Source organism: Chrysemys picta, chromosome 10 (genome assembly GCF_011386835.1).
Source record: "Chrysemys picta bellii isolate R12L10 chromosome 10, ASM1138683v2, whole genome shotgun sequence".
NCBI lineage: Eukaryota > Metazoa > Chordata > Testudines > Emydidae > Chrysemys > Chrysemys picta.
Window position 1 is genome coordinate 69275937 of NC_088800.1, and position 14734 is coordinate 69290670.

General features: G+C 41.0%; 1 protein-coding gene and 1 long non-coding RNA gene across 4 annotated transcripts in view; one reads left to right on the forward strand and one right to left on the reverse strand.

Annotated features, from left to right (window-relative positions):
* LOC135973815 (uncharacterized) overlaps positions 1-14734 on the reverse strand; it is a 1510190-nt gene that overhangs the window by 1336244 nt on the left and 159212 nt on the right. The window lies entirely within an intron of this gene.
* The window catches only part of LOC135973854 (uncharacterized), a 136299-nt gene that overhangs the window by 66885 nt on the left and 54680 nt on the right, over positions 1-14734 (forward strand). For all 3 annotated transcript variants that reach the window (XR_010590889.1, XR_010590890.1, XR_010590888.1), the window contains one exon: positions 1362-1425. This is a non-coding gene — a long non-coding RNA (uncharacterized LOC135973854). The remainder of the gene's footprint in view (positions 1-1361; positions 1426-14734) is intronic.

A 14734-nucleotide genomic window follows, 5' to 3' on the forward strand; every position in this document is an offset into this window, starting at 1 on the left:
TAAAAATTAAATGGACTACTGCTGGCCATCTTGCTAGGATATGCATATCTGCTCTTCTTTAATAATAGCATCTTGATAGTGAAAGATGATGGTCCTCTGAACTCTAAGGTTGGTGTTCTTGTGCTACAGTGTTGAGAGAAGCAATTCAGCATTTACCCAGATGCTTTTAAAAGATGTATATTTTTCTATTCTAGACAACCAGTAGAGAAGCTCCAAATAGTTATATGGTATGCAAACAGTGATGTTTGGTCAGTTTTAATCTATCTACTGACAAATGTACTGAGCAAAGATGCAGAGTAACAATTGAGAAAACCTTTGGTCTACAACCCATTTGTCTGTCATTTAACTCCCATCCTTAACAAACACTACAGTAATTTGTGTGATATGCACCATCATACGTAAAGACTGGCATTATGATGACTTGTGATCTGATCGACTCTGTGTGTTCAATTTCTTAATTGAACACAGACTGCTATTTAAATATACTAATATTAAATATATAGCGTCACATATGGTGGAATAGTCTTAATCCACACACAAGTCATAGGTCACCCTAAGTATGGTGTCCTTGTATACAGGTAATAGGCCACTCTGCAACAGTGAACCATATTTGGTCAAAATTGGAAACTTTAGGAATTTAGCTTCCTAACTTTAATTTAGTTTGGATTGTCATGGTCTTAATCACTTCATTTTAGTAACTTAAATCGTTTGCTTCAAAATGATGTCATTTGGATGAAAATGAAAAGGTAACAAGCACAGAGGCCAATAACTGATGCTTTCATTGATGGCTGTCTAGTAAATTTGACCTGAATGTAGCTTTTGCCAGAGTCTACGGGGAGCCTGAAACAGTTGTTCTGAGAGGAGTATGCTCACATTTGTCTCAAGTGGGGCTTAACTTCAAGGCCTGCTGCTTGGGGAGGGGGCAAACCAGTAGAGGACCCTGGGATGTCCGGAGAAGAGAGCAGTGGCTCTGTCCGCCCAACTGTGCAGATATCCCCGCAGCCAATGTGTAAATACTGGGGGTACTGTTGTCCCTGATTCTCTGTTGCGGAGAAGGAATCCATGTCCTCCCCGCCACCCCACTCCCTGCCCCGTGTTGCTCTGAGGAGAGGGGACTCTTGCTGCTATACCTTGTGAGGAGAAGGGTGCCCATGATGCTGCCCCTGTCTTTCTCAGAGGGTGGAAGGGGGGCCTCCTGTATCAGCTACTCCATTGTGATGTGGGTGTGGAGCTACAGAGGGCCCCATGTTGGGAAGCGTTTAGGGCCCTGGATTGCATTAATCTGAATGTGGGCATCCCTAGATAAGAGTGAATTAAACTCTACTGTAACATAGGATATTGTGTCTGCTTGATCACAACAGGTAATTGTGAAACATATGACTGTTTACCTGATGTTTCGGGGTTAAGCTGGGATATGGAGAAGAGGTAAGGTGGTTTGGAGCACCATAACTCTGCATTTCGGTGGTTTATCATTTAAGGCGTTCTTAGTATTAGCTTTAATTTTAAACTACTTAGACTTTAATTTTTAAAAAATGGAGAATCTTTAACATTATAAGATTCCTCCCCCCCCTCCTTTAATTAATGATATATATTTAAACCCTAACTCTATCTTAATAAAGTTATTTTTATTCAGGTCTGTATTCATTTGTCTGTAGGGTGTTTGTACTAGTCAGAATTAGAGCCATCCGATCCCTAAATATCTAGCTGAGTAGAAGTTAGCAATTGCATTTGAATTTTACATAATAAAAGTAAATGTTTGGTGATCTGGATATTTATACTATTGGGCTTTTCTTTTAACGATGCTACAATACCTCTTTCCCACTTGAGGAGTGTGGTGTTTAGTAATAAACCAAAAACATATTTTTAAATTATAAACTATAGACTTGATTTATTAGTCCACTGTGCTAGCTTATGCTGATTTAATTCCATTCACTGGAGGTAAAGCTGATATAACAGAGTGGAGAATCATGCTGTTAGTGAAACAACCACCTACCTTTGATATCCTACGGATTGAAGGAATACGCTTATTTGAGTGATGATCCCACCTTGCAGTTCTATGTAGTCGTACGCTAATGATTAGAACAGTTTTGTTCATCATCTAGCCAATTTCCATTTGAGAGTTGATTTTGGATTCACATGCTTGTAATTGAAATTGGATGTTGTTTGTCATATTAAAATATAGATGATATGCAAAATGACACACAGACTGTATTTGATTTGCAAACTGGTTCTTTAAAATGGATGGTCTTGAATATTAATGAAGCAGGCTTTCAAACAAATTGCCTTTCTTCCCCCACCCTTCTTTCCCCCTGGTTGACGCAGAGGGTTTGATAGTATGGAAATTATGAAAATAAACAAGTCCATTTCATCAAGTGCTCTATTAATTATTCATTAACAATTTAAATGGAAGCAGCTCAGCTATTATACGTTTTTGTGCACGTCATTCACAGTCTATTCTAGACAATGTCCTCTGCTTTGATATCTCTAGGTGGTGGTTATACAATTCTGATCATAACTGATCAAACGGCTGGTCCCCTTTAATTGGACCCTTTTCAACTAATCAGATACTGAACCATGCTCATTATCTCTCCTGTTCTATTTATATGGTTTCTTTTTGAGTGATACATCCCATGCTGGTTTATTTTTTATTAAAGCACCCTATCACAGGAGAGCTTATAGGAAAGAAAAGTTATATGCAAATTAGTAGCACAAGGTGGTACCACGTTATGTAAAACAGACTAGAATTGTTTATATTACTCTGGGCTGATTTCTATTTGCAGACCTGGTCTACATTAGGTCAACATAGCTGTGGCACTCAGGGATGTGGAAAAATTCACCCCCCAACCCCTGTAGCCCTAATGCCCCTAGGCATAGATGCAGCTAGATTAGCGGAAGAATGCTTCCTTCACTCTAGCTAATGTTTGCTCAGGGAAGTACAGGTCCTACAAAGACAGAAGCTCTTTCCATCACTGTAGGTGCATCTATGCTCTGGGGCCACAGTGGCATAGCTACAGTCTGTAGTGCCTGTGGTGTAGGCATGGCTTCAGATACCCAGGCTCTAAATCCTAATGAAGTCAATAGATGCTGTGTCCATGTATCGCAGGATAGAGTCTGGTTCAATCTGTATAATGTAGCCAAAGATTTGGGCCGGAGATGGCTTAAAAAACAACAAACCAAAAAACAACCTTACAGTATAGTGTGACACAACCATGCCGTAGTCAGCTTGCTATGAATTGAGGGGCTGGTGGTGCCAACCAGTAGCTTGCATTCCACTCTGGCAGATGAGCAGATGCAGAGAAACTCTTGACTGGATTGTGCTTCTAAACCCACCAGGCTCAAATGGCTTCAAAATTAGACAAAATGTTCCTAAGCAGAATCTAACTCCTTCACTGGTAATTACTCATGTCATTTGAGGAGTAACTCCACCAAAATCACTAGTCTTACTAGGGAGAGACCAGAATTGGGTCCCCAGTGGCTATAAGACTGTCCTGGTTCCTTCCCCACTCTGAACTCTAGGGTACAGATGTGGGGATCTGCATGAGAACCTCTAAGCTTAACTACCAGCTTAGATCTGGTTTTGCTGCCACCACCCAAATTATTTGAGTCATTTGGGAAATGGTCTACCTCCCCCCCCCCCCCCGAATATTTCCCTCCCAAGGACTAGAACCCTTCCCTGGGTAGCCTTGAGAGACTTCTCCACCAATTTCCTGGTGAACACCGATCCAAACCCTTGGATCTTAAAACAAGGAGAAATTAACCATTCCCCCTCCTTTCCCCCACCAATTCCTGATGAGTCCAGATCCAACCCCCTTGGATCTTAAAACCAGGAAAAATCAATCAGGTTTTTAAAAAGAAGGCTTTTAATTAAAGAAAGAAAGAGGTTAAAAAACATCTCTGTAAAATCAGGATGGAAAATAACTTTACAGGATAATCAGATTCAAAGAGCCCAGAGGAACCCCCTCTAGCCTTAGGTTCAAAGTTACAGCAAACAGAGGTAAAACCTCTAGCAAAAGGAACATTTACAAGTTGAGAAAACAAAGATAAAACTAACACGCCTTGCCTGGCTGTTACTTACAAGTTTGAAATATGAGAGACTTGTGCAGAAAGATTTGGAGAGCTTGGATTGATGTCCGGTCCCTCTTAGTCCCAAGAGTGAACAACCCCTAAAACAAAGAGCACAAACAAAAGCCTTCCCCCCACCAAGATTTGAAAGTCTTATCCCCTTATTGGTCCTTTGGGTCAGGTGTCAGCCAGGTTACGTGAGCTTCTTAACCCTTAACAGATAAAAGGATTTTGGTGTCTCTGGTCAGGAGGGATTTTATAGTATTGTACACCGGAGGGCTGTTACTCTTCCCTTTATAGTTATGACAAAGACACACACACATGGGTTTCCCATGCTTGTCACGTGCTTCTGCCATCATTCTCTTGATCTTTGTCTCACGCAAATAGCTTTGCTCAAAAGAGTTCTGAGTATTGTGTGGTTATATGCTTTTGAAAATCAGTAGAGTCTGACTGTGTAACTGATGTTGAAAAATTATTAGCAAACAAATGTCTAATCAGTTACACAGTGGAGATCACCTGTGGCGTGCTAATCAGCTGTAGTGAGGCTATTTCAGCAGTAGTCCTGCAGCTTCAAAGAGAACAGATGCCCAATGAGAAGGTTGATATAAAATCAGAAACATCCCATTTTATGTAATTTATTCCGTTCAGTGTGCTCTTTATCCAATTTGCCATATGCTGTGGGATATAAATCTTGGGTATATGTTCTTTTCTCTTTTATACCCTGATCATTATACAACAATACTAAAAAGTTCATTAAAGGAATGCTAAGGCTCTGATAGAGAATCTCTAAGAATAAAGACAGCGAGGATAGGCTTCTGCCCCATCCTTTGACTATAACACAGGCCATTGAACTTTGGCACTCTATTAGAGATGTAGCTTCAATGGGCTGCACTGGGGCACTAATTCACCACATAAACTGCACTAGCTGGGCCTGCTAGAGGGACTCTGAATTTCTCCATCTTTGTGAAAAATTTAGGAAGCATGGCATGGGAATATGATGAGAGGATGAAATGATGGCTTTCCCTCCATATTTTCCCTTAAGCCTGACTTCTTCATTCTAGGGCTCAGCCTAGATACAAAGGTATGCACTGGATAGTTGTGCCAGGGGCAGAGAGGGGAAAAATCCCATCATCCAAGCTCTGGAGCAGTCTGGTGGCCCCTAATATGCATTCTTGTCAGGGGGAGAATGACCTGAGTAGCAAAAGATTCCCCTGCTCCAGCCCATACATACTGGCCCGCAGTGAGCTATTGCGGAGCTGGTCTTGGCACTGTCCTTGAAATATGTAGCTAATGACATGGACTAATCACTGATCTCTTCAGTAGCATAGAGACCCTCAGTTATCTATTGGTCTCTCTTAAAAGTATATGAAACATTTCCAGTTCACATTAACAGTCCCCAGTAGATGTGCAAAATTGTTGCAAAAATAGACAATTTTCTATATAAATTTTGTATCTCAAGGGGACCTGCCTATCATGATTTTTTTCATACAGAAAACAGCATGTCATAAATGTCAGGGAGCTAGAAGCCAATAAAACATGTTTGTTTTCTAAGAAAAACAGAACATGCACTTAAAGGCAGATAATCAAAGGACATGTTCAGAATACATAATTTAGCAAACATTAAGGAATAAAACTTGAAATATTAAAGAACAAAGCCTGTAGTTAAATTAAATATCCAATTAAGCTATCTGGCTGCAAAATATCTTTGACAGACAATTAGTTCTGGGCAAGTCAAACATTTCAGCTATGCATTCATAAAGGGCAATTAAAGAAACTAATTTATATTTGATCTAAGGAATTGGAGAATTAATTGGAAAGTTTTTAGGATTAATATGGTAGGCTAAGCTATGCTGCCTTCTATGCAGTCACCCCAATGTACTAGTAAGAGGTCAAATGATTTCCTTGATAACTAGATGACCTTTCCTCCCTTTAGGAAATCTCTAGTGAGATAACATTATTGATTCTTGATTAATGTTGAAGACACTGACTGCCAGTTTCTCACACTGTGAAGCCTTTAATAGCAATGCATGAAAGAAAAGTACAAAATAAAAGAAATCTATCATGGGTTATTATTTTTAGATTCCCTTACTAAAATGGAGCATAATCTTCCTCCTCAACTGAGACCTCTTTGCTGCCACTCTCAGGGAAACTGGCCTCTTACTAGTTTCAGAGCCCTCCTTTCCCCCGGTGCTATTGGCCTGCACGTGTAGGCTTCATGATCCCTCCAGACGGTCATGTATAGGTTCCAGGGGTCATGACCACCTTCCATTTCCTCATGGCTAGGTAAGAGGGAGTCTCCTAAAACTCTTCTGTTGCAACATGGTGAAGGTTGAGACTATTAGTGTAGACCTCCCCCCGCCCCCCAAAAAATCAGATCTCCATTTTAGTTTTTTATGATCAATTTCTGATCCTAGCCATACGGTGGTGAATGGAGAATTGATGGTTAGCACTGGTTCTTTGAAACATGAAAGGTTTTAATTTAACTTTAGCTATTTTTTATTTTTATATTTTGGGTACATTTTTCAGTCACCATTGCAAATTAGGCTTCTGAGTCACTTAGTTGCTTTTGAGAGTTTTACTCTTCATATATGGTATGAAGGATAAAATTAGTACTTGCTCTTGCATGCCCATGCACCAAAAACTTCCACGGTGTCTGAAAGTTTTGGATGTATAGGGAATGTAGGACTTGATCCTTTATTTGCACTTTTTTCTCATATATGTTTTAGAAGATGTTACTTTTTTCAGTGCATAAATATCAAGGTATTTTGTTTAATTTCCTTGCTCCATACACTTCTCTCTATTATGCCTAGCTAAATGTCTCCACCACAGTTCATCACTATGCTGTCTGAGTGGCTGAAGGAGAATCCCTACAAAGTCTAAGAAGCATTTTTTCTGTAGGTAAAAATATATATCCTGTCATCATTCATTTATTATTTATTGTGCATAGTCATCTAGCCAAGTGATAGCATCTTCAGTGGCGTGTTGCAGGCCTTCTAGGCCATCGCTGAACTTAGTCAGCAGGCATTCATCTACAGTCTGTGTCGTCTATGTTGTGTTGCAGCCAGGGCCGGCTCTAGGCACCAACAAAGCAAGCAGTTGCTTGGGGCGGCAGATTTGCAAGGGGCGCAGGAATCCAGCATGGGAGCTGAGAACCAACAGGGAGCCCTGGGAGCTGTAGTTCCTTGGTTAGCTCCCTGCTTATAGAGCCAGCCCTGGAGCAGGGAAAGAACTACATTTCCCAGCATTCCCTTGGTCACTAGCAACAGGAAAGGGTGTGGGAAAGGAGTATGGAACTGAAAACTGCAGCTTGCTGTTAATGGTAGGAACAGAGCCAGCTCTAGGTTTTTTGCTGTCTTCCCCTCCCCCCCCCCCCCCTGGGCTCCCTCCCCCCCCGGGCTCCCCCCACCCACACCCCCTGCTGCCCCAGCTCTGGCCCCCACCTGCACTCCCCTGCTGCCCCAGCCCTGGGCTCTTCCCCTCCCCCCCCCTCGCACCCCCTGCCACCCCAGCCCTGGCCCCCACCTGCACTCCCCTGCTGCCCCAGCCCTGGGCTCTCCCCCAAAGAAGGAATGGGGGGACTAAATGGACGGTGCACCTCTCTATCTGAAGCCTAGCAAGGGAGGTATGTGGATCCCACTAGAATTTAAAATGAAAAGTAAGGGAGGGGAGGCTCTGGACCTGGGCAGCTTTAGATACAGTACCAGGCACTTAGGAGGATTTCCACTTCTGAGCCATGGAAGCAGAAATTGACTTTTCCTCTCCAGATATAGCTAATATTCAGAAAGGGAATCTAGCACCTGCCTTCCAGATTTGAACACCCTCAAAATTCAGGAGTGCTCAAGCTCAATTTGGGCAGCTGTTACTTCATTTCCCCTAAATCAAATATACTGATCCACTGTAACTTGCTGTAGAAAAAGTAGAATAAATTGAGCAAGAAATGCTTCCCAGTGGTTATTAGGACTGGAATTGCTATTTTCAACAGCCATTGTTTTTTTTTTTTTTTTAAGTTTTAGTTTTATTTGTTTAAAAGGAAGACCGTGATAGTGCATTCCCCATAGAAACAAAGAGTGGAACAAAAGAATAATACAGGCACCTCAGCTTTTCCTCATTTATGTGGGACAGTCTTATAATATGCATCCAGATATCCTCCAGTCACACAAGCTGAAAATTGTTCCACTTCACTGCAGTTCTGTAACCATATGGGAACCAATCCTGTCTGTGTTCTGTGCACATCCAAAATTCCTGCTGAATGACCCACCCTGGGAGCGAGTTACCAGTGACCCAGGGCTGGGGCAGCAGGAGGGTGCAGTTGGGTGAGCCCAGGGCTGGGGTAGGGGGCAGCCAAAAATGTTTTTGCTTGAGGCAGCAAAACACCTAGAGCCGGCCCTGGTCGCAGCTGCACAAAGGGCTGTCACGAAGGCCCCAGGGACACTGGTTGGCTGCACAGAGACCTTTCCCCGGTCTAGAACCTGTTCAACAGGGACTATTGGTGATGGAGCAGGTGAGAAAATTGTGGGGTCGTCGACGAGGGACTAGTTGTGGATTATATCAGAGATCCAGTCCTCTCGCTAGAGTGTTTTCGACCTAACGTCCTGGCGTGACAGATGAGATCATAATGGGTGACGTGATGGCAAACGTGCAGCTGGTGGTTTAAAAAGGTCAGAGTCCATCATTCATTCATTCATTCATTCATTCACTATCTTTGAAAGCAACCCCCCTACTATTCCCAAAATATGTGACCGATTATTAATCTTAAAAATGGTTTAACCAATTCAATCCATGTTAGATGGGGAACCCTATATGAGTGCCAAGTTTTAACTCAATACAAATTAGAATGGCTGAGTTATATAAAGTTCTTGAAAAGCAGAGTTTATTATGGAAATGGCAACTGATCATTAGCTGGAGTGGTGCTATCAGGCACAATAAATTGTTTTGACTTTACAAAATGGAGACACAAGAAAGCACATTTGGTTTTAGAGAATAATTAGCCCATTATTCTACTTACTGAATTTTGTTTTATTACTCGTGAAATAAATTTTATTATAACCAAGAGAACATTAAGCCATAACAAAGTCTTTCCCATGGGCGAGAATTTGCTGTTTTAATATAGTCTTTGAATGTGTAAGACAAGCCATATATTATGTGACATGTGCAAGACCCATAAAACCAACCAGTGATGGAAAATGCTACTATATCACTGTAATCACAGTTCAGAAGTTTGTGCAGGTTTCCATGTTAGGTCCTTAATAAGCCAACATATTGGTGAATGCATCAAACACAACTGTAAGTAGGTTTTTGAAGAATTTTTAAATAGGGTTAGTTAGTTAGTACCCATTATACCTCTGGCGTTTAGGGCAGTGATGAAGCTCCTCCATTCCAGTCTATTTCTAGCTAGTCTTTCAATGGTTCCCCATCTGTGCCCCAGGTTTTTCAGCTCAGCTTTCACAGCTCTTCGCCATGTTGTTTCGGGTGACCTCGTTTTCGCTTGCCTTCAGATGTCCTCCTTAATGCTACTCTGGTGATGGAATCAGTTTCCATCCGAAGCAAATGGCCAGTCCATCTCCAACACCTCCTGGTAATGATGCTCCTATCTTGGCTGCTCCGTGTGAATAGGTCTTGGTTTGTGATTGTTCTGGGCCAAAAGTTACAGAGGATTTTTCTGAGGCAGGTTGTATGGAATGGATTGGCTTGGGTTTTTTAATTTTGCAAAAATGTTTGTCGAGTTTCAAGTGTAGTTTTACTGTGTTAAATAAGTCATTGGGTACTCTGATCCTGTGAGATGCTGCATGCCTTGAGATCCCATTAGAGTCAATGGAAGTTTAATATACTCAGCCCCTCTTATAAGGATTCAGCACTTGCCAGAGCCACAAGTAGACTTGCTCTGGTAAGGAACGGTGTCGTCGATGTTTGGATGGAGTCTTTCTGGGGTGTAGGTATCAAATTTGGGAAAGACTGCGCTAGTAATTGAGTTAAGCCTCTCATTAGGCCAGTTTGAACAAGTTTTTTTCCACACACGTAAGCCTATCTATTGCTAAAAAGTGCAGTAACTTCCCTCCTGATAAATCTGGGTGCTTACTAAACATTACAGGCACTTCAAGCACAGGCAGTGGGTCAGAGCAAAAATAAATCTGGATTTTTACTGGATTAATGTACTACCATAGTAAAATATAGCATATGGACATAGAGATCCCTCAAAACACCAGCTTTGTCTAGGAAAATTTCTGTGTATCTGACACTCATGCCCTGGGCACTCCAAAGGGAGAATTTTGCCCTTTTGCTAATAGCTAGAAAGGTGGCAGTTTGTACAGACATCTGGTCACCAAGAACTTTTCTCCTTTGTTTTCACCCTTTTATTGGGGCCTTAGCCAGTGTTTATTTGTATTCCAGTACTGCCTAGAGTCTCCTTTGAGACCCCAATGTGCTAAGCACAAACATAGAATAGAATGTTTTTCTTTTGTACGCTGGCCTATATCTATCTATCTATCTATCTATCTATCTATCTATCTATCTATCTATCTATCTATCTATCTATCTATCTATCTATCTATATTTATGTATTCTCTTTCGAGTCGTTGAAAGTACCTTTCCATGGATCTAGATGCTCTTACAGCAGTTTAAAATGTGCAGCTGTAAACCACAGCCAAATGCTGCCCAGGAACAGCCATCCAGGCTAGGAATATTATTGCAGTACAGGAATAGTAATTAAGGTCCTGGTTTTGTGAGCCACTTAAGCAGGTGATTAGTCCCATAGAAGTAAAATAAACCCCAAACCCTACCCTCAACATTTTGCAGGGAAAGCAGCATACCTGGAGTTAGTCCATGATTGCTAGATCTAATGCATGGAGGTAGGTGTGTGTGGATTTTTTTTTTTTTAAGACCTGATATTCTCAAGGAAAGAACTTGTTTTGACTTTATGAAATAGAAAAAAATTGTTTTAGTGTTGGATCCCACTTTGTAGCTTGTCTCCCTCAAACTCTGCTCTCAGAGAGACTTGCATCTCTGTTAATAAAAGCTGGACTGCAAACTTCCAGGTTTGTCCTGGTAATATGCACGTCAGCTGTCCCTGCACATGCAGCCTCAAACAAATTTCATGGTGGTGGTGCGGAGCAGGAATTGCATTTTTAAAGAACCTGTTTAATCATAAAAGCAGTTTGGACAATGAGGTCAGTACAGGTTATCAAGCAGGAGCTGAAGGCATGAAGTGGAAAGCAGAGCTAACAATTCAGAATTATTCATAACAAGCCTGACTGAACAAATGATGGGGAAATATTACTCCAGACAAGCATACAAGAAAAGGCAGTCATTTGGAGTAAGAATTTGCCAAGATGCTGCTATCTGTATTTGGCTTGAAGTTAATGACCTCTGGCAAACATTGTGATCACCTAGTGTGACCTTCTGCATAACACAGGCCATAGGAATTCCCTGAATTCATTCCTGCTTCAAGTCCAATAACTGTGGTCCAACATTTGACCTCACTCTGCCATTCTTGCACATTCACAACTCCCATTGGAAATCAACACTTCCAGAATGTTCTTTTGAAGCATAGCCTATAATAAGACTGGCAAATATCACAATGCTGCATGAAATAACTTTTAAAATATACATCTACCACACTTTACTAGAATCTGAATACAAGTGTTTTCAAATGATAATAGTTTACTCCTTTGCCCCATTAGGTAATGAGTAAAAATATGCTTAGCTTCACTGAGTGCAATGGAGTTATTTTGGATTGACACTTGAAGGAGCCAAGTGTAGAATTTTGGCTCGGTATAATTTTTGGGACCTAATCTGAAAAATAGAAACATTAGGGGGAGAAACAAATGGGAAAGGGCACCACTATTAAGCTAAATTCTGCTTTCATTTACACGAGTGTAATGCCATTGAACAACATTGTTGCACAGAGGGGTGGCTGGTACAAGAAATGAGGCAAACTCCGCTAAGTTTCCAAGTGGCTTTTGGGGGACAATGAAGAGTTGAAAATACAAACCGTTACAACTTCTCAAAGGTAGTAGGCAACGTCTCTTCAATGAAGAACAATTTAAATAGAGAGATGGTTCAGTCTCCTGGCCGCTGTTGCTCGCTTTGGGGATTAGCTGCATAATTGCAACAACTCTCATTATGTAAAGGTTTTGGCTGACAATAATTCCTAAGGGCTAGCCCTCTCTTCAGCCACAATCCATGAACTTAAATTCTTGAGCTTGGTGACCTACATCTCTTTGTTTCTCATCCAGAGCTCATATATCTCATGTCTTCTCCCTTACGCTTCCTGCCTACCTACTCGCTAAACTATCTGTAGGGGCTAAATATGGCCATTCTCATCATAAACTTCTCTCCCATATGCTACACATTCTAAATTGGGTTAGTTGATCTCAAATGGTCAGTTTCAATCTCTGCAATGACCTTCCTATATCATGATGACTGGAATGGCATGTAATACCCCAAGGCAGATCTCTCAGTAAAGGTGCCTTTTATAATACCAATTTGTGTCCACTCATCTCTATTCAATAAGAAAATGAAGCAGGTGAGAAGAAAAGAGACATCGGTGATGCTTGTAGCCTCTTGAGTAGAAAGCAATATACTTCAAGTCCGCCAGCACTCCTCTAACTGATCTCCATAGTTATCAATGAAGAAACTACACACAGTCCGTTCCTGTACAGTAGCATATACAAAAATGTTATGCCCATTATGTATGTATTATTATTTAGTCCCAGTTCTGGTGATTGTGAATTCATGGTGCATTATGTCTCCTCTTTTGAAAAGGGATAAAATGCTACCAATATTAAGTGGGAGTTTATGTATGTATGTATGTGTGTGTGTGTATATATATATATATAATAGGCATTATTAGTAAAATCTTTGTAACCTGCAAACACAATTAAAAGGAGCAAGGAAGGTAGGTTCCAATGTATTTTACCTAAAGGAGAGGAGTTTATTTTATTGCTGCCATATTCTGTATATATTGGTCTTGCCTAGAGATGATTTGCTTAACACATTACTTTTTCTTTAAGGGAGCAGGGGCCACACAAGCCATTATTTGGCCCACCTTATGAAAATTAGTAAATTATTCATGAGGAAGTATTGACTTGTGTACTACACTTTGTGTTCTGCCTTAAATTTTGAAAGCCATCATTTATCTTCTTCATACTTTGACATTTTCTAAATCTTGCTGAATACCGCAGCTCACAGGTTGCCTGCTCTCATTGGAATTTAGCTGTGTATTTGACCTTGCCAGCATTCCTGGCTGTTTTTATCAGGAAGAGTGTGCTTGAAGTGGTAATCTGTAATAGTTGTCCTCTGATGATTAATGTAATGGAAAAATAATGGAAGGTTCTGGGGAATACATCCAGAGTTTTTCAATTAGAGAGCTACTCATGTTTTAATTAATTAGCAGAAAGTTAGTCGATTAGGTAGTATTATGCTTTTTAAAGATGTTAGAATCCCCCCCCCCCACTCTGAGAATGTTAATGCAAAGCCATATTGCCTTTTATTTGGTATTCGTTAGACTAGAGGTTGTCTATGGTGCATTTGCTTTCTAGTCTCGGTTTTGGTAAGGATGAGCTAGATTAATTCCCAGCTAGGAACCCTCTTGGAGATGAATCTACAACAAGCTGCTTGGTGGGGGAGGGTGTCATCTGCTTCCCTGGCACCATCTTCCTAATACCCCCCTGAAATACCTTTTGAGATGGAAAGCAGGAAGTGAAGGGCCAGGGCTGGGGAATGAATACCACCCCCTAAAAATTCCCTCAGAAAAGGTGGTGAAAAGAGTCAGCCTCAAACTGCATTAGCTCTTGCATAGCCCCCATCCTCCTTGCTAAGAGCTGACCCCCTTTAAGTGAGATTTCTGGCTCACTGCAGGCTGAGACGCCCTTGTAGGGTGGTTCCAATAGGTCAGTGTTTACAGGGGTTGTTTCTTGGAGACAAAGGGCTTTTGTGTGGAAGCCTCTCATCTCCTTTGGACCCTCCTTCATCTGCATGTCAAGGGGGAAACAATTGCTTGTGGCACGGGGGTCCAACCAGAATAGATTAGGAGGTATTTATAAGAGGAATTTTCCTTGTCTGGTGTCAGCGTCCCGCCCCCCAGGTTATTTCTACCGGAGGCAGCAGTGGGGTCTACTCTGAAGTTCTTAATTGTAGAAAACACCCACTTATCTTCAAAAGTCAGAATGCAATAGGAGATGCTGCTTTGGTAGATTTAAGATTCTGTATATATCTCATATAGAAAACGAACATTTCCATTGCTTTTGTTACCTGTTGCATATTGTCCAGAGGGGATTAATTTGTTTTGTGGTTTGGAGTTGGTGGTGTGGGATTTTATGAGTGTGGAGTGGTGGTGGTTTTTTTGTTTTTGTTTTTTTGCTAATATAGAAGGCGTCTGTAAAATAAAATCTGAAACTAGCTAGTTGCTTGTATGCATTTTGACAATGTTATGCATTAAATATATTATGTGCACAGCAATAACTAAAATATGTATTTAACCAGGTGTAAAATGTATTAAAAATCTGACCAATGATGCAGCCTATTTACAGTATGTTAAATTCTTGTTCTCTGTCACATACCTGAGCTTTCATTTCTTACGTGCTAATGGGTATTTGGGGTTTGCAAGGAGGACCAAGTCCAGAATAGTGAAAATTTAACTGTTTTGCAGCTTTTAGTGTAGCTATGACCTCTGATT